Source organism: Drosophila virilis, chromosome 4 (assembly GCF_030788295.1).
Source record: "Drosophila virilis strain 15010-1051.87 chromosome 4, Dvir_AGI_RSII-ME, whole genome shotgun sequence".
Lineage (NCBI taxonomy): Eukaryota > Metazoa > Arthropoda > Insecta > Diptera > Drosophilidae > Drosophila > Drosophila virilis.
Genome location: NC_091546.1, coordinates 23,618,231 through 23,638,616, shown reverse-complemented (window position 1 = coordinate 23,638,616; position 20,386 = coordinate 23,618,231). Strand labels below are relative to the sequence as shown.

Sequence of the window (20,386 nt, the reverse complement as noted above, 5' to 3'; positions counted from 1 at the left end):
GCATTGGTCTGCTATGAAATTTGCTTGTTCTCATTATGATAGGTTTCGTTCCGAGCTGACTGCATGTCCTGCTGTTCACTCTACGCTTCTGATGATGTGGCACATGGCATTGCCCTCCAGTGGCAAATGTGGCAATTACTGCATCGTTTGTGCCACAGCTAAATGTGTTTAGTTTTGATTAGTTAAGTAATTGCCAAGTCCCCATTCATGCGAGTGGCATTATGGGTAGAAAAGATGCTCAAAGGATGCTTAGTTTATGTTGCCCTGCAGCAAACTGGATTGCGATTGATATGCAAAATTAGAGTTCAAATGTTGATCTAAGATAATTACGGTTAAAATGGGTAATTTAAACGTTTAATATTAAAAATTCAAGCAATCCACAACAAATATGTTCACTTATATTATAGTAAATTTACTAATTTTCAATCCACCTTTTATTCTGTCCATGAAATTTTATTTATCGAAATTGGTTAGTTTGTCAAAAATAACAAAACAATTTTAAACATTTTTTAAACACTTTGCTCTGCTTGAAGGAAAAGAATTTAATCCTCCTTAAGGTTTGACTATTATTTGTGGAGCTTATCCGTTACAAGGTTCGGCTTCTGGCCTAAATTCAAACATAATAAATAATTTAAGCACATGTAATAATTTGCACCTATTCTACTGCATTTTATATCTCTTGGTTAAAAACTACGATACATAATCTCAGTTGTAGCCCAATATAAACAATATTTATTTGTGCTTACAATTTATTTATTTTAAGCTCTCAAATTGGCCTATAATTTTCAATAACAAAATTTTATTAATAAAATCAATATTATTTTCTGTTTTAACTTAGTCTTAAATTGTGAAATATTCTTAATATAATACTTTTTATTATTTTACTTACAGGTCTAACTACAAAATGCTTTTTCTCAGTGTAATTTATCAGACTACCACATGCCTGATTCTCTGGACCAGTCTGCGCATTCTCACCACACAATGCCGTGAGTGCCAAGTCAAATGAATTTCATTGGAGAATCTGAGCACAGAAAGCTCTGCACTGCTTATAGAACATATAGTGCCGGGCCAGGCGAAGCATCTGCAGCATTCGAATTGGAACCTACATCAACAGCAAAGCGCTTGAAATTCAATTCGAAGGCCTTAAACAATTTGAAGTTATTAAAAGCAACGCGAAAAGTTTAATTGGAACTGTTTGTGGCACTGGGGAGCATAGAGCCACCAAATAGATGTGGCATAGAGAGTGCCCACTACTTGCTGTTGCTAGCAGATCCGTAGATGTTTCACTGCGGACTGGCGCTAAGTGTGCGCAATTGAAGGCAATTGAGCAATTTTGTATGCTCAGAGCGTCAGAAGACGCATTTGCATAAATACATTTATTTAATATTTAAATTAGTTTCGTGGCATTTCAGCCATGCACTTATGTATACAACACCCCCCCACACTCGCCCCCATGTGCCTGGTCTGCAGCAATTCATCCTGCGCCCGCACATTTTTACTGATAATCCCCATTGACGCCTAAGTAATTGTCCTTGACGTGAGGCAAATGCAGCCATTCAGACAGAGCCAAGTGAAGTAGTAGCTACCGACTGCCAGTTTGGGTTGGCTTAAAGACAATGAGGCCGGCATCTGGATTGGTCCTAAGTAAACCTAATATGAACATCAAATGCAAATTGACAAGTTTGTTGGTTCATTGTCGCGGCGGCTCCTGGCACAGGCAACGAGGCATCCATTTTATTCGGCGCTCTCCTGGGTAAGACATTTTATAATTAAACTTCTTATTTTTAACCCAAGCAGCGTTTTTTGTTGCGAAATATCTAACACACTCAACTTGAAAAATGTATATATATATATACATATATATTATCGATCTTGGTAACGGGAATTTCGAATAATCTTAAGGGAATATCGAACTCATTTTGATATTATAATGTTGCTGTTACGTGAGGGTTCATTTTCATTATATACAACTTAAATTGTGTGAGTTGCCAGCGTAAAATCTCTATAGGTATTTACTATTTTAGTTGACAGTTTGCGGATTGGCCAAAAAATGTTCAAACAAATTGTTAAAATTCTCTGACAGCAAATATTACGTATACGCACGTGTATGCGCAACGCTGCGATTGCTGGGGCAGGTGCAAATGTATGAACCGTTAACGATTGCCTGTCTGCCGCCTGCTGCCACTGACCCTGCTTCAGTTTTATAGCAGGAAACGCGGCAACTTTTGCGACAGTTTCTTTAGTTGTTTTTCTCAGTCGTTTGCTTACGTAAATACCCCAAAGCACTGCGCATTTTCCATATTTCCATATTAAGTATTTTTATAGCTAATGGCGCTTTTTACTTAATGTCAACACACAGGCCACGCCCCATGTTTATATATATATATATATATTTACATATATAGACTTATATATATATGCACATACACATAAAATGCAAATATATTGAATATTTTTATGTTGTTTTCATAACAATTTTATTTCCGTTGGCATTATTGTTGCTGTTGTTGCTATTGTTGTTGTTGTTATGCTCGTTGCTTTTTGCCGTTAACGATTTCAGTGGCAGCAGTCGGAGACTTCCTGTGACTCCTGTGCCACCTGTTATCTATTGATTTTTGTTTTTGTGTATTGCCTGGATACCTGGTAATAAGAAAGTCAAACTAGCGACAACACAGCCGCCAATGAGCTACCCTAAAATAAATCGTCTTTTAAAAAAAATATTTCATTTTAACTTCCTTCTATGTGTAAAGAAATTTTACTTTATTAGCTCAGCAAAGGATAATTTATAAAAAAGAATATATATTTAACAGAAAAATGAAAATATTCAAGAAAAGTTAAAGTACATTTGAATATAATGTAGATATATTAGTTGAATTTCAAAGTAATCTTGAGCGCAAGGTTTTATTTTTTATACCTATTGAAACGGGCAAAAATTCGCAAACTCTTGTAGAAGAACACATGTAAATATCCAGTTAAGAAGTCCATCTCTTGATTGTTGATAATAAATTGATGTGCACTCTGTTTTATTGTTGCCACTCTTGATATCCATACGCTGCCTGTCACATGAACAAATCAGACACACTTACAGTCAGGATATACGTAGAATGCTATAAATATACAAGTAACCAACTCCACACCGAATTCTTTTATGTTGCAAAGTTGACAGTTGAACAAATTTTAGATAGCCGCTTCTGGCGTTGCCTTTGCTCTTTACACACTCGAATGGGCAACGCAGTGGCACACAATACTCTCTCTATCTGTGTGTGTGTGTGTGTGTGTGTGCGGGTGTGTGGGTGTGTTGGGAATTGTCTATGCTTTGGTTCGTGGGGTTAAAGTGGTAGAACAGCAGGGACTGTCAGGCGAGAATGGTTATTGTTATGTTGTTTAGCTTCCACAGGATGCACAGGATGTTCGTGCAGCTGCTTTTGAGTGCCAACCAATTTGGCCTGTGACATTAGGCAAAGTGTTCGCTGTTGTGGGCATCCTTAGGTGTTGCTGACTTTATAATATGGCCCTTGATTACGCTTTGTTTCGACCTTCGTAGTTTATTCAACTCCCATTGAAAACAATTTTTGATTCTATTCTTTTATTTATTTATTTTGTATTTGTTGTCGTTTTCTTAGTTAGCTCACAAGTTGCTAATTTGTTTATTTCGCTTATTTGATATGCCAGCACTTTTTCTTTTGGGAGTTAATTGCACCGTAACGAGTTCTTTGTGCACATCTTTCATACCGCTTGGAACTCCTGCTCTTTACTGTCGTTAAAGTTTAATGCACTTTCTTCTCTCCCTCTGTGGAATTTTATAAAGTATTTTGCATATATTTGCAATTTCACCCAGATAAGAGGTGAACTACCATTTTTTTGTGGATTTTATTTGGTGTTGGTGTGGCTTCTACTGCAGAGTTGCTAAATTGATTTAATGACTTTTATCGCTTACATTTCAATTATTTAATTGCTTAAATGGCTCTACGATTCTTAATGTTTTTTTTTTCAAAATACCCTAAAGTAACCAAATGACTTCAAATAGGGCTTCAGATATTGTAGATATTTGTGGCATGCAGGAGAAACCACTAACGACATAGAGAGAGATCTTCTCTTTATATATTTGATCCACACTAATATTATGTACATGCAATTGTGGCGAGAATTAATCTGCCAACATTTCATTAAATAATGACCAAAAAAAAAAAAGGGATGTCGCTTTGTTCCCTTTCTATTACTATAGAAAACAACATTGATTAAGTTAAATCTTACGCAAATCTTTCTGTTGAACTATTGCCACAATCTCCCATTGGAAGTTGACTGAACTGACTTACTTCTAAAGTATCGCCTCTCTGTCTACCTCGCGATACCTTTTAATTGATAGTATATATATAAGCTTTTATATTTGTACCAGAACTTTAATGTGAGGTATTAACTAGTCGAGCACTCGCATGTGAGGCATTTTAACTTGCTAAGCGCCGCTGGCTTTTAATTGAATTAAATTATTCAGTAGTTGCTTGCACTGCGCTGCGCGTGTTTGTTTATTTTTTTTTTTTTTTGTTTTTTGCAGGGTAGAGATTAATCCTTCGACGCTTAAAACAACATGTGAAAGCTTAAATTACTGGTGCAAACACAAGGGTTTGCTTAAAAGAGAGAGAAGCTCGGTATGGATTTGGTGAGGCTTGTATATTATTTAGCTAACGATTATGTAATTAGTTAGTGCTGTGATAATCTTTCATTCTGCACGAATTAATTAAATGTCACACAATTAAAATTAATCAAAACCCGGAAAGTGTCAGGCATTGAAAACTGTAAAGGTTCAAATGAGCCGTAAAAAGGCAGCCGCCTATCAACAAAACCCCAATCTCTGTCCGTTGTTGGACCCAACTTTTCATCATGTGTGCATATATATGTACTGGGATACACACGCACACATCAGTAGCTGTCATTGGCAGGCAGTGCGGAGGTGTGTGAGTGTGTGGTGTAATTATCACCGTCGCTGACAGGAAGCAGGCGGCGTTTTAAAGCTGCTTAGCTGACGCGCCGGAAGCAGCTCGTGCCTATCCATCGTTTAATAGACTTTAAATTTCATATTTATTCAACTTGGGGGATGCAAACTTAAGAGGGTATATACCTTTCTTTCTGTATTTCTTTCTCTATTATACATATATCTCTTTTATTTTTTACTTCTATTACAGCTATAAGTGCTGATAATTTGCGGAAAACCTCTCCTTTTGGCCGAAGTTTCGAATTCAAACACTTTATTTAGTTTTAGTTTTAGTGTTTTTAGAAATTCCAGCCGTAACTTTGGTAAATCGGTTGCATACAATTTTAAGCTTTCGTTCGGACAATCAGTGTCCAATTCCTTTCAAATATATTTCTGAATATTTAGCTGAAATGAACATAAAAAAGGTGGGTCAAAGAGTAAAATTGCAAAATTATATTAATATATTTATATTGTTTAAATTCATAACCTCGCTAACAAATGATTTGGTTGTAGGGTATATCGAGGTATCTCTTTCCCGCACCCCAACTACCATTTTCATGTTTGTTATCATAACGTTTGTGTCATTTTGTGCCAACTGGCAACTGGAAAAGTTATCATCGAGGAGCAGGCAGCGCATGCAAACTTTACTGTAGCATACTTTTCAGCTGTGAGGGCTCACGCATACGCACACACACACTTATAAACAGAACATATAGATATGCATACATACAGTTTGAGCTTCATGGCTTTGTTTTGCTGGTGGTGGGATGCTGCTGCTGCTGCTGCTGCTGTGCGTTTTCCCAGTTGTCTGCTCTGTTGTCTTAGGTGGTTCGGTTAATTTACATTTTCCTGGTAATTAAAATGTGCTCGTTCGCCCGCTACCCTTTACCCTCTTTGCCCCTCGTCTCTTCAAAACTCGTTTACATAATTATGTGTGGCAATTTGCGCGTGTGAGTAAAGATTTGCACAACACTCACAAACACACAAGCACGCCATCATTTTGCGCCATAAATTGAACAGTTTTTTGACTGCTTTCTCAACGCTTTTTGTTGCTTCTTATGGCTTTTTGTTCGTTTTTCGGCTTTCTTTGGCAGCAACAATTGTCAGCTAATTTGAATAACTCACTAATTTATGGGTTTCAAATAAGCATGTTGGCTTTACATTTCACTTTCATGAATATGTTTTGAATTTCGAGCGAGCTTCTTCTTCTTTAGGCCGCATCAGAAAGTTTTTCAATAGACATTGTGTTTAGTTGAGGGATTTTAAAATGAATTATTGCCAAAATTTTATTAAATACTTCTTAACGTATTTCAAAGAACAAGCAGCTGCTTTAACCCAGCTTTAATATTTTATTGTAAATGGTTAATTATTAAAGAAATTATATTAAAAGTATGTCAGGAAGTAGATAAAGATTCTTAAGCTGACAGTTAAAGCTCACATTTATTTTAATTAATTAAAATATGCCGCTGTGTTCGGCCAATCAGTGCCATATTTATGAATTTATAATTACATTTTTTTATTCTTACCAAGAGCGTGAAGATGAAATCAATAATAATAGGTTCTGTAATTAATACAAAGGAATATTAATGCTCTTTATACTTAGTAGGTGCCATAAAAAAAATCACTTTTGTTTTCTGTTTGTTTTCACTTTTCTGTCAACTTTTTCCAATGGTGCAATTTATTTTGTTATTGTTATTTTGTATATTTCCTGTCAAATTGATATTGATTTACTGCGTGCAAGTGTGTGACATATTATGAAAATGAATATTTATGATTCGTAGAATTGTATGAATGTTCATAATTAAACTCACTTTTGCTTTTATTTTTGCTAAAATTCGTCTTAATATTCGAATAATTTGTATTAATAGGCATTTAATAAGGTATGCTAAATAATTTTGTAAGTTTTTGTATAATGTGAATAATAATATCAGTTCTGGCAATTGACAATGTTTTTTTGTGATTACACATTTCATGGGAATAACAACATTCACATCTCAACACATCTATCTCTCTGCTGAGCACACGACTATCTCCCAAAACTTATTTAGATCAATATATATGACCTACCGCCCAAAACTGATATAAAATCATTGACAATGCAGCCTACTTCCTGCTCATAAATAAATTGTTTGTCTGCACAACGGGAAGCCGGAGCCCCGGAACATACAAAGTCAATGACGCAACCTCGAAAGCCAACAAATAACCCAAAGAGACGGTCGGAACTGTAGCTTATGCTTTGGGCGTGCAAACCGGCATTAAGATTTCGAGCGTACCGGAACCTGAACTCAACACAGGATTCGTTTGTGGGTGGACATTAGATACGCTTAGCAACTACGTTTCAGGCAATGCGCGTGGGGGGCGTACCTCATAGCTACACCTCCACCCTCCCCCACTACCCACCCACCCAGACTATTGCGTTATTGTAGCTTAAAGCCGGCGTATGCACGAAAACTTCCAAAAGCAAATTAATAACAACAACAGCAACAGAAACAACAGGAGACGGCTGCGCTGCTGGTGGAGCGCAAACTGTGAAGTGGCTCAGCTACCCGCACGACCAATTAGAGCACACAATTAGAGATGGGCGCCTGATTTCCTGATTTCTTTCGTGCCTGATCTTGCGTGCATACCCAAAGAACTATTAAATAAAAAATATTCTCATATATTATTATTATTATATTATAATTATTATTATTATTATTATTATTATTTTTATTATTATTATTATTATTAGTATTATTATTATTATTATTAGTATTACTTCAATGAATAGTATTATTGAAACTTTATATTTGGAATATATACTCCTGTATATCCGCAAAGTGTCAATTGTTTTTTGCCACGCCCATTAGGGGTACCTGAGCTGCGCAACATTCATACCATTTCATGATTATTATTATTTTTTTTTTAACACTGATAATTAGATCAACTTGTGCATATCGTGTCGTGCTGTTTACATTTTTCATCACGCACTCATCATGAGTAAATTCGTAGCAAATGGCCACCAGAATTTCCCCGTTTTTTCCTCTATTGTCAAGCGAAATTCATTTCATATTCCTGGCATTTGCGATGCCTCTTGAAATGGGCTCATTAAATTGTATCGTGATTTGTTTCAACTCAACGATTTGTTGAGCATTTTGTTCGCCGGTCGATTATACCGATGCGCTCGAGTTGCTTCATTTGTTGCAAATTATTTCGCGGGCGAATTGGAAATTGTCTCATGAATCTTAGGATATTGGCAAACTTGTTCACTGGTGAACAAGTGGAAACTTTTTTTTGCTATGTCCCTATTTTGCGAAATCTAAAGAAATGAGTATCTAACTGAAATCAATCACAGTAATTAAATTACAAACTGGGGTGAGTGGCAATAATTTAATTTAATTAATGGCCGTATTTAATGCTGGGCTTAAATAAAACAAGGGCGTTATAAATTTGACAGTTGTCAATTTAGAGTTCTCAGAAAGTCCATAACAATTCGACAAAGATAAGGTAAGGGTGAAAAGGGAACTAAAATACATTTTAACATAATTATATTTCAACTTTAAATCAAAAACTTTATTATGGCCACAGTCCTCAGGCCTTTAAAATATTGAAAATACATTATTGCTGTATTCGAATGAAAAACTTTTCACCTTGCGCAACAATTCAAATTAGACAGCTAATAAAATTAAAAGCGCCTCAAGGCAGTAGCCAGGTCCTTTGTAAAACAGCATTAAGGACTTTAAGTATACCCTGTACCAAGCGCTTGATAGTGTGCCATAAAAATATAGAAAGCTTGAAATGAAGGCAAGGTTAGGGAAGTACAAATTTAATTATAGAAAAGCAGAAAGTATATTCTACCAAATGGCGACAATGTAATACTCTTACAGAGTATTTTTACACATTATCTTAAGCAAGTGCATTAAAATTTAAATTAAAATATATTTATTATTCACTTAAGCCTGATAAAAATAATTTGTTTATTATTTTATATTGCTCAGAAAATTATTATTTTCGTTATCAATGACAAATTCTTATTTAGTCAAATTTTTGTATTTTCGATGAAAATATGAAAATACCATATGTTAGGGTATTAAAAAGCGCCTTAAAGGCAAAGCAAACTCAATTGGACAGCCAATTGAAGTGCGCAGTCCACAAATACAGTCCATAAATACAAAAAATATTGTTCAGGTGTGTATGTGTGCGTGTGTGTGTATGCGTCTGTGGGTGTGCGTAAAGCTTTTTGCTTTATTTAACTTGTCAGTGCCTGTGGCAAAGCTAAAATATTTTTTATTTTAATTTTTTTATTCAGACAAGAGCATATTAAAATATTTTATTGAGTACATTAAGCAGCCATATTTAAGGCCATTGGGACGAATAACATTTCAGTGGAAAAGTTGGCGATCAGAGGGACTTATAAGATTTCATGTGCCAGTAAAATGCGTGCGTATGTATGTGTGTGTGTCTGTGAATATTTTTCACAGAACGGAAGCTCATTTCAAATTCAGGGCACATACAAAATGCGTGAGCTAAACAAAGCTGTCAGGTGTCAGGTGTGCACAGACACAAACAACCCCACGTAGGTGCTATTCGGGCAGTCTTTTTTTTTAAATTGCCTACCAAAAAGGCTGTTGCTAAGTTAATATATGCTAAAGTCAAATGCTAGTTGTCAGCTCTGATGCCAGTTGAAAAGCTGCTGAAAAGCCTTCAGCATACATATTCACCAGCTACTCGGCTATTAGCTGATAGGCAGCCACGCCCAGTGCCTATTGTGAGTGCAAGTGCTGCTGATTCTCGTTGCAAAAAAGGAGCCAAAAAAAATGTCAATTCAATTTAAAAAAGTACCTGAATCCTGCGTCAAACGCAGTTCAAAATAGTTAAATTAACCACATAGCTAAAATAAACCACAGCATAAATAAACATGTTTCAAACAATTATTTAAATACAACGTGCAAAAAAACTGAATAAAATTGGCTTAAAAAAAAAGCTGTATTCAATGTTAAGAATAGCTCAAAATAGTTCGATAAAATAGGCTTCAAAAAGTTTCTGAATTCAAATTTAAAATAGCTTATTGAAAAAAAAAAAAAATTGCTTTCATAAAGAAGTTGGGTCCAATATTAAAAAGCGCTAAACCAATGTTACACATACCTAAATTAAATTGGTTAAAAAAAAAACTAGATATCTAAAGAGAAAAGCTAAAAATAGCTACATAAATGTAGCTTTTAGAAAAGTAGCTACATGCAATATAACAAAAACTAAAAAAAACAAACTGAATCCCATTTTAAGCAAGCTAAATGGAGCTGATATTTAAGCAAACTAAAAAGCGCTGATCTAAATTTACACTTAAGAAATAAGTAAATTAGATGTTAAAAATAGAGTTAAAAAATCTGAAAATGCTATGAGGTGCCTTTTTTCCCAGTTTTATTTTGAGCAGTTGGAGCATTCGCCTTGTGATTTACTTTTGTCTGGTAGCCTAGTGCTAATGCTTCTAAGACTCGGTTACACATTTTCTACTGCTTGATGATTACTCATCCTCAAAATCCGAAGCAGCTGCTTATTTTCAGCAAAAGAAGGATATGTTAAACTTGTGATGACAAAAATGTCAAATTGCCTTATTGATAGACGATAAAGGGAAATGACACATATATTTAAAAAAAAACAGTGAATATAAACTAAATCATTCATCATGCGAAACACCTCAATTAGTTTACAAATAGCCAGTATGGCTGGCACCTAAACTAAAAGTTTCCATCTGACGACTTCAGAAAATGGCTAAATTTAGCCTTAAATTAGCTGAATTATCAGTGCTGAGAAGTCTCATAGGCGCAACCGTTCGAGTAGCCAATTTACAAACAGGCCGAAGCTGCACACACACACAGACACCCGCACATACACACACACACACACATGCACAGACACCTACTGGAGGGTCAAAGAGGCTTTGGCAGCTTTGGTCCCTGGATCGTAATTTGATGTGGTGTTTCATGTACCAAATTGAAAGTCAGCCCAAGTGGCATGCACACAATGAAAGAAATGAATAAAATATAAAAAAATATGAAAATCAATTGAAAGAATTATTATATTTTTCTACTTTATTCTTTCATGAAAGAAATTGAAAATTATTTCTGTTTGGCACTCGAGCTTATTGGGTATTTACTTTGGGTAACTAATTGAAGCCTGGCATTTATTTGTAAATGTAGCCGTTAACCTTGCGGAGAGTATTAATAGACATTTGAGAAATCTTAGAGTACATACATTTCTTATTTAAGCGGACGGCTAACTTGGGTTAACTTGAATACGAGATACTTCTCAGTTAAAGCTGTGAAACGTGTTGTTTTCAAGTTAAGTGTCTCAAATTTGATAATGAGACGCAACAATTTATTTTTGTTGATGAACCAGATTAGCTTAATCTTCACTTAATAAGCCAAGGCTTAAAGCAAGACAGTTCTTATAAAAAATATGTTGTTATGCCATGTATTTTTTAGTTTCAAAACTATGATTCGATCGAAATCAAAGTTAGCACGTGCCACTGGTTCAAGCCGATAGCCGCACTACAGACAAAGTTTTCGGCTAAAGCCTTTTCCAATTTGTCATGGATTTAATTTCCCTAACACACAGCTATACAAGGAAAGTCTATAGGGAAAACACACAAGCACACACTCAGATTCACAGTTGTAACTTCTGCCGCAGGCGTCAAGTGAAGTTTGTCAGCAACGGGAAATCTAATAACGGAAAACACACAAACACAATAACAGTTAGTTGTTGCCACGTTGTTATTACGTGTTGGTGTGTGGCTGTGTGTGTGTGTGTGTGTGTGTATATGGAACCGAGTTTTAATTTGTGTTTGGCACTGCATATTAAATAGACACATCAACGCGCCCGCCCAAGACACACGCACACACACACACACACACACACACACGCACACACATACACATACAGAGCCCCCCAAAAGCCGTGTTGGTTGATTGAATTGAGGGGGCGTTGCGTGAGGTGCCATTCTATTAGTGGGTTAAATGTATTGGATCCTAACTGAATCGAAAATTGTCTCTCAATTGGCTAAGTGGACAGCCCTGTTTGTGTGTGTGTGCGTGTGTGGTATCACTGATTAAGTATACGCCGCATGGACTCATAAGAAAAACATTAAATGGAAATTGTTGTTGTTGTTGTGGCCATGCGCTGGTTTTCCTGTCAGAACATTTTCCCTTTTGGGCAAGCTCAAATTGACGTGACATATTTGATATTAATTGACAACATCTACACCTGGGAATGTCTGCAATACACAGTCAATGGAAACCAGTTTGGTTAACTGAAATACGGTGATATCAAGATATATCCTTCAAATGAAAAAAGCTTGATTCGTAGAACAATTCAACACCCGATAAAAAAATATCTTTCGATTCGGGTCCCATTTGATTGTTGATTGGTATTAAAGGTATTATTATTGACGGTATTACTGTAAGAAATATGACAGCATAGCCTAAGGGCAACATTGGAGATACTGCCTTGTGCAGCTAAAGGTTGCGATGATGGTTGGGCAGATGCAGAAACTTGTAACTTGTAACTATAACCATAGAACCTGTAGTATAGATGCATATCCATTTACCAAAGCATTTTTTCTAAACGATTTTATATTCTTTAATAATTCATTTACAATTTTTATTGTAATAATTTTTGTAAGTAATTGTTTTCCTCAAAATAATCACCCAAGTTTTGAATATTTTTAGACGCCTTTAAAGTTCTTTAATCTGTACGTTTTTCAATTGCAACTCAGAATGACATCAATTGCTAGAGAAAACACACACATTTCCACAAATTTTGTGCGTCTTTGCTTGGGCGTATTAACGGATTATTGTGCGAGTTACGGCAACAGCGCAAATCCCCAGAAATTAAACCACAAACAGTCGGTCCAAAACCACAAAAGCCACACAACAAAACACCCTCACCAAAAAAAACACACACTCACACATGTACACAATATAAAAAAATAAAGCAGCTATTGTGATATTTATCAATTTGTTATGCTGCCACGACTGCGAAAATGGTTTCGAATGCTCGTAATCCAATTGCTCCTATCAATGACATTTTCCGGCCTGCACTGCGTATACGCAATATAATGGCATATGGCGGTTTATTGAGCCGTTTGATAAATTGTTGTGCTATTGGTTCCTAACTTTTCTTCGATCATATTTAAGAACAAAAATAAATAGATATACTTCTACATATAGTCCAGGCAAATTCGCCTAATTTTTCATATTTGACTATGTTTCTTGGAGAATGAAATTTTCTCACTGATTTTAATAGATTCTCATCATGTGGCAGCGCAGTTATAAAGTTTTCTCTGAGATTTTGTACTGTTTTAGGAATTAACTTATTTCAAGTCTGTTCGATTACCGTACTCATTCGATGCATGTGCACACATGTGCGCGTATTATTTATGCAAAAGTTTTCCATTTATGATGCTCAAATATTTACAAGGCTTTTACACGCGTGCAAACACAGTTTGAAAGCGACTTTAAATGCGGCTGTCAACCGTTTTGGCGGCTTCAGTTGCTAAGCTCGTAAATACGCGCGCATCGGTTTTCAATTTGAGAATGTGTTTTGGTGCCAGAAGAGTGAGCCATATATGCATATAATATGCATGCACGTGTCTCTACTGCCTGTTCCTGTTATTGTAAGCCATTGATACTTTAATGTATGCACCAGTGGATGACGGCTTACACTCGCTCTCTGCAGGATTTGTATATGCGAGCGTGCCGAAGCCCTTTATGGAACATGCTGTTGGCTTTGTGATATGCGTGCGAAATAAGCGTATGTCATGCATACACAACGGACAAAGCCAGTGTCAAACGCGTGTTTATTCACTTCTTGTTTTTAATTAGTGTATGTGAATATAATATAATTATTAGATGGCAATCGTACTTACAAATCATACAAAGTTCTGTTTGGGGGTTGGATTGGTAGATAATCTGCATTTTTAAGTCTATGCTAATATTTATATAATTTCTTTAAAATAAATTAATTTTATTTTAAGTAAGGAAATTATACAGGAAAAAAAGGATTCATCAACACGGTTATAAAAATATGAACTCCGTTGCACAAATATAAATTTCGCTGCTTTTTAGAGTATTTGTATCTGTAAGGGATTGTTAGAAATGTTGCCTAATTTTCCCTTTTCTTTCTTTGAATCTTCTGATTGTTATTATTTTCCAAAAAGAAACCACTCAAGTCTATCTTCTGACGTAACATTTTGCATCATCAATTTTAAGCTCGATCCGTTTTTACTGTGTTCAGTCGATATTACCATGGTACGAAATTTGAGCTTTGCAAATACCCCTATAAATTTGATGTTCAGCTTTGTTCATAAATCGCACTCAAATCACACGACCATGGCTATTTCTATCTATTGACAATGTAATTAATGAGTACAGGCCAAAGTGTCAGGAACCGCTGCCTGAGTAAACAACATGTGGGCTCCATTTGAAAACCCACAGGCTTGTGAACCAATAAATAAACCACGCCCACAACAAGTATAGGGCATATTGTGCATTGCAAGCCCAAAACCAAAATACAAAGCAAATATTTATATTTGCCGCTTACGAATGTATTGAAATTCTCATGTTGGGTTAAATAAAGTACTCGTTCATTTGGCTTGGATCAAATTGAAAATGGTAATAAGCCCGCCAGACATAGTTAGTTGATGCTCATTAGGAATCAATACATATTGAAATACAATTTCTCTATACAAACATATATTATGTTAATGTAGGACATGTTGCGCCCTGACGTTGCTCCCTGACTCATAATTAATGAATGTATTAAATTTCATACAAAGTGCATTACAATTTCATAAAAAATGTATAAAAAAAATGTGCTGCTAGAAATTTAATGTATTTTCGTATATAAATTATAAATAACAAATAGTACTTGTCAAATACACATTTTTTCATAAACAAAAATACATGTAAACACGAACGTCAATTGTCCTGTTCAGAGAAATAAGAACATCCTGGAAACCAAAAGGTCGATTTCTGTATCTTTTGGTCAGCTGTCCTCATCCTCCAATTAAAAAACGTTCTTTAAGAAGGACGATAGTAATCAATACCCGCAGGAAGGACCTTATTGTACACACAAATAAGCATATAGCTCGGTCATATCCTGGCGAATCCTGAATAGTTCTGTGTCGAAAAACAGTATTGACTAAGACTACCAGCTGACTAAAGGACATCCAAATCGTCCGTGTAGTTCTCAAGCTATCAACAATTTTGTCTTCAGTCTATTTCCTAAAGCATCGCGACAAATTTTACCAAGTCCGTGATTCTTAGAAGACCTCGTCATTTTTTAATACAGATCGATGCAGTTGGTCACTTCGATCCTTACGCACCAGGTCCTTTAAAAATCTGCAAGGATATGGCCGAGTAATGCCCATTTTTCTGGAAAGGATACTTTTGCAAAAGTGACCATAACTTGAGCGCTTCAAGGACTTTCGTCTTGTCCTTTATACGTCAGACCGTCCTTGTCTTGTCCATTCAGAATATATAATGAAAAGGACGAAGGTCCTTCAAACGGCTAAGATATACGGATATTCATTTTGTACATTAAAAAGATCAGAACTCAGCTGTGTCCTTGCATATCCTGTCAAATCCTACGCCAAATCATCCGTTTTGATAAGGACCATAAAGTGGCCAAAGGACATCAAAATCGTCCTTCTGGTTGCAGAGATATGACTACTTTTCTGAAAAGGACATTCTTTTTATAGCCATATATCGGCCATATCCTTAAGGATATCAGAAGGATATACCTTTCCGAACTCGTGAGAAGCAGCACTATCGATTGGCATTCAAGGATTTCCAGGATTCGACAAAAAATTTCATCAAAATTTATTACAGGGGTTTAGTCAGAAAATGGCCAAAAATCGAAAAATTCGGGACTAACTTCGCCATTTGAAGGACTATCGGGATGTCCTTTGGACAGCAGATAGTCCTCATCCTTCCATTTAAGAATATACAACCCGAAGGACGAAAGTCCTTCAAACAAAGAAGTTTTAAGGACAAAATTTAATAAAGAAAATAGGCCATTACTCGGCTATATCCTTGCGTATCCTGATAGGACATGTGTCAAAAAAATTGTACTGGCCAGGCCTACCAACTGGCCAAAGGACATCAAGATCGTCCTTGTAGTTTCAGAGATATAACGATTTTGCTGATTTTACTGTGTTTTCAGTCAATTTTCATTGCGGCCCGCGACTGAAAAATGACAAGTCCAGGATTCTTAGATGACCCCCTAATATTTTGATGCAGCTCGGTGCAGCTGGTCAGAACGATCCTAACGAACTATGTCCTTTGAAAATTTGCAAGGATATGGCCGTGTTATGGCTATTTATTTCCCTAAATACTCTTATATCCCTCTTATGACATTTTTAAATAAAACTCCCTTTTATCTTTTCAGGTTGAAGGATTCTAGGACTCCAAACGATTTTAAGGACATTTACGAATCTAACGAGTCTATTCCTTCCAGGATCGGACGTATTTTAAGCTAGATATAGCCATTTTATGCTAAAATCGAAAATCATGCAAAAAACAACCAATTTGTAAATTTTACCGCAAATAAATAATTATATTAAAATTATGTGACAAATTCTTGTTTATTTTTATTTCTAAAAAAAAAAAAAAAAAATCTGTTGCATACCCAAAAGGGGCGTCCGTTGACGGTCGCTGGTTGCCGAGATTTTTCTTAAATTCTGCCAAAATACCAGGCGAACAGAAATGCCCAGAACGTCGACAAAATTTTTCTGCAGTCGAAATTTGTTTGTTGCATACCCGAAAGGGGCGCCCCCATCGGCGGCTGGGTCCCAAATTTGTACTAAAATTTCACCGAAATACCAGGCGAACAGAAATGCCCAGAAGGTCGACGAAAATCGTCGAATAAAAATATTCATTGCATACCCGCACGGGGCAGAAATGTAACTCATTTAAAATGAGTACTGTTAAGTAATGGCTCATGTAATAAGAGTGCTGTAAAAGCGAATGTTAAGCAACAGCTGATGCTGTAGCTCGTGTACAAGGGCTGCTGAAAGAAAAAGCATACATGTTTTTGGACCATTTCAATGCACATTTCGCAGGGATCTGGTCTTTTAGGTTCCCAAGGACTATACCGATGGTATGGAATAACCAAGGATAAACAGTCAACATGGAGCCATTCAGGGGGCAAGGCTGATGGTGGGGGCGGCTGTAAAAAAATTTTTTGGACCATGGTATTGCGTATTTTGCAATAGCTCGGTCCTTTAGGTTCGCTAGGACTATATCCTTGGTATGGAATAACCAAGGATATATAGGTCATCTAGGTACCAAATTTATAGATTATTTGTTTATTATATGTTCCCCGTGGGCGTGGCAGAAGTGACTGAAATATAAAAAAATAAATATATTAGTTTAAAATAATTACAATTACAAATAGCATCCGATTTTAGAAAGATATACCTTTTAGGTTCCGTGTAAGTCCTTTAAATCGAAAGAACATCAACAATTTTCATTTTATAACAGATCCAAAAACTTTAGAATACGATTTTTTACATTTTTTGTTTATCCAAGGTATGGAATAAGCAATAATATATAGGACATCTAGGCATCCAAGGGTACCAAATATATTGTTGTCCATGCTCATGGCAGATTCGACTGAAAGACCCAAAATAATATATTAGTTTCTGAAAATATACGTCATATCGAAAATCCCCTAAAATTGGCAGTACACTAAACATATTTATTTCAGCACCAAACCACTTGCCGTTCTGCTCAACATTTAGAATGATATTTTGTAAAGTGTCTATCCATGGATTTAGAGGCCATTTAGCTATCAACCATACGAATTATTGTTATGCGCTGAAAAACACAAAATAAAAATTAATTCGTATTTTGTAAACTTATATCGGTTAAATTACGTCCAACTTCTGAAGGAAATACCGTTTGAGACTCGTTTTAATTTGAATCGATCTGTACAAGTCCGAATACGTATACCATAATTTTCACTCAAAATGTTTTTAACAGCCGACGACGACTGTTAACTAAATCAGATCTATGCTGCGCGAAGGCAGAGTCGACAAATTGAGCAGCTAAAATCTTGAGTGAGTGCGATGCAAAGGTAGGTGACCAAAGGCTGATGCTTACAAGATAAATTCTTCATTGAGACGAAACGCAGTAAACAAAAATCGTGTGAGCGTGATTCAAAGCTAGATAACGCACGAACCACACACATAAGCATAAGTATATATCACTCCAGAAAACACACACCTTAACATATGTATGCAGAGATAATAGCCAAATATGTACGTACATATGTATGTGTATCTGCCTGCTAGTGTATTATGTTCTCATGCATCGGCCTCTCTTTAATTATAATCGCCAAATATGTACGTGCATTTGTATGTGTCTATGCCTAGTGTATTATATTCTTATGCATCGCCCTCTCACAAACTATTTTACGAAATGAAAAATTACATGTTTTTTCGATAAGCGAATATTTTCAAATTTCAAATGATACACGCGATCCGTACGAGTCCGAAATTAATACACCTTTATGACATTTAAAAGGTATTTACGCAAGAATTTTCACGTATAATATTTTTAAACAGCTCTACTCGAGTGCTGCCGTTAAACTAAAGCCAACAATTTTGAGCGCAACAAAAGTAGACGAAAACCAACGGAGAGCAAATTGAGTAGGCAGCCCATTAATACGATTGAGCGCAATTCAAAGCTAGAGACCGTACATGCAATCACACACATGCATAAACAGACACATGAAGAGCGAGTCGTCAAAAGCGTGCAAGTGCACGTGTATATGTATGCGTTGGGCTCTCCCGCACTTTTGTGAGCAGCATCAAGAATTGTTCTCTTTTCTGTGTGCCGTTTCTTTGGGCCGCTCACGCAGATTAGTTTTGTGTAGCGATCACACACATGCGCAAATAGGTACGTACAAGTACACACACAAGCAAAAACATGTACAAGCAGACGGCATCTCCATATATTTAGGTGTGTGCACATGCGTTCTTTACTTTAAATTAGACTTGATCTGTTTTGTGTGCGCTTACAGTCCACACAGTCTGCAGATTTTTCAAATTGTTTTATGATAATATTTGCGAAAATATTTAAATAGCTAAAACTGGCGTAAATGTCACACAATCTTGTAACGTTCTACCATTTTCGAGTATGAAATTATAATAATTTAAAAATAAAGGGCTTTAAACGGCTGCTGGGGTTACAGAAAATCGGCTGAATAACGATCCCAAGATGAGCTCGTGAACGCCATGCATGTAGATAAAACAGAAAGCAGAGGAAATCGGCATATATGTATGTACACGTCTGTATATGCGTGCTTCTGCATTAACCTACGTATGCATTGCGATTACACAAATTTCTTATCTCTAAGCAAGACTTGCTCTCCGTTCTCTTACGACTGCGTGGACGTTAAGCGTAAAGAATATGGGCGCACAGAAAACTAAGCAAGTCTCGCTACTAAAAATTCGTGAGAGCCCCATGCATAAGCCGTATGTAGATAAAATACAAGCGAACACACACCTGAACAAGTGCATGCAGAGAGAATATTGTGTGCTCCTGCATTATCCACGTATGCATTGGGCACACACGCAATCGCTCTAAGCAAGACCCACTCTACTTTCTGTGCGCCAATTTTTTTTAAACACTTTGCGTTCGCGCAACTTAATTCCGACATACAAGTTTGATAAAAGTAATCAATTCAAGATTTGCAGAATATTCTGCAATATATGCAGAATATAATGCATGCCATTATATTTTGATTAAATTTGGTCAAATTTGCAAATTGGAATTTTAGCATGCCAATTCACACTCTTTGTCCGTACAGATCTCAAATTTAATAGAATAAAAACAAGAAATTTAATTCCTATAAATATATTCATATTCAATTTGAAAGTAAAAGCATCAAATGTCATTATAGTTAAATTGTAGAATGCGCAATTGACTACTGGGTTCAAAGGCAAAAAGCGAACAAAAAACAAAACAGACGATCACGAGATAAGTGCATGCGAGGAGATAGTCAAATACATATGTACAGATGTATGTGTTTATACATGTATGCATGCTGGTAAATTTTTTGCTTACGGGTTTCTTTTATAAAATGAAATATTTATTGATTTCTTATTAACACTCAATGGCTGCCTATACGTAAATTAAGTCTGATTCTAGAAATTTATGATTGTAAAAGTCTATAACGCTCACTTTAAATTTTGATATCCGTACTTGTCCAGATTTTGCAACTTTGATGTAACTATTGCCATTTTTGTTGTAATGACAATTAAAACACCTGATCCATTCGACTCCGACAACTTACACTATACGAACGGTATATATTTAATTATAATATATATATTTACAATTTATACAGCTTTGCCCGACTGCTGGCGTTCAACTA

At 35.9% G+C, this 20,386-nt stretch overlaps 1 protein-coding gene and 1 long non-coding RNA gene across 15 annotated transcripts in view; one reads left to right on the top strand and one right to left on the bottom strand.

The window, feature by feature from the left end:
• Shawl (Shaw-like) overlaps positions 1–16,566 on the top strand; it is a 103,649-nt gene extending 87,083 nt beyond the window's left edge. For 4 of the 7 annotated variants that reach the window (XR_004304510.2, XR_011416645.1, XR_004304509.2 and 1 more), the window contains 2 exons: positions 892–1,753; positions 16,394–16,566. The gene's annotated coding sequence lies outside the window, so the exon portion shown is untranslated. The remainder of the gene's footprint in view (positions 1–891; positions 1,754–16,393) is intronic. The other 3 variants (XR_004304513.2, XR_004304512.2, XR_001449853.3) reach the window with 1 other exon arrangement.
• Positions 16,533–20,386, bottom strand: LOC116651422 (uncharacterized). Of its 8 annotated transcripts, none has more exons than XR_011416648.1 (4): positions 17,883–19,648; positions 17,701–17,823; positions 17,425–17,619; positions 16,533–17,347 (listed from the first exon to the last, which is right to left on the bottom strand). It is a non-coding gene; the product is annotated as an uncharacterized lncRNA (long non-coding RNA). The 8 variants fall into 8 exon arrangements; XR_011416650.1 differs by having other exon boundaries at positions 17,729–17,823; positions 17,883–19,645; XR_011416651.1 differs by having other exon boundaries at positions 17,729–17,823; positions 18,275–19,645.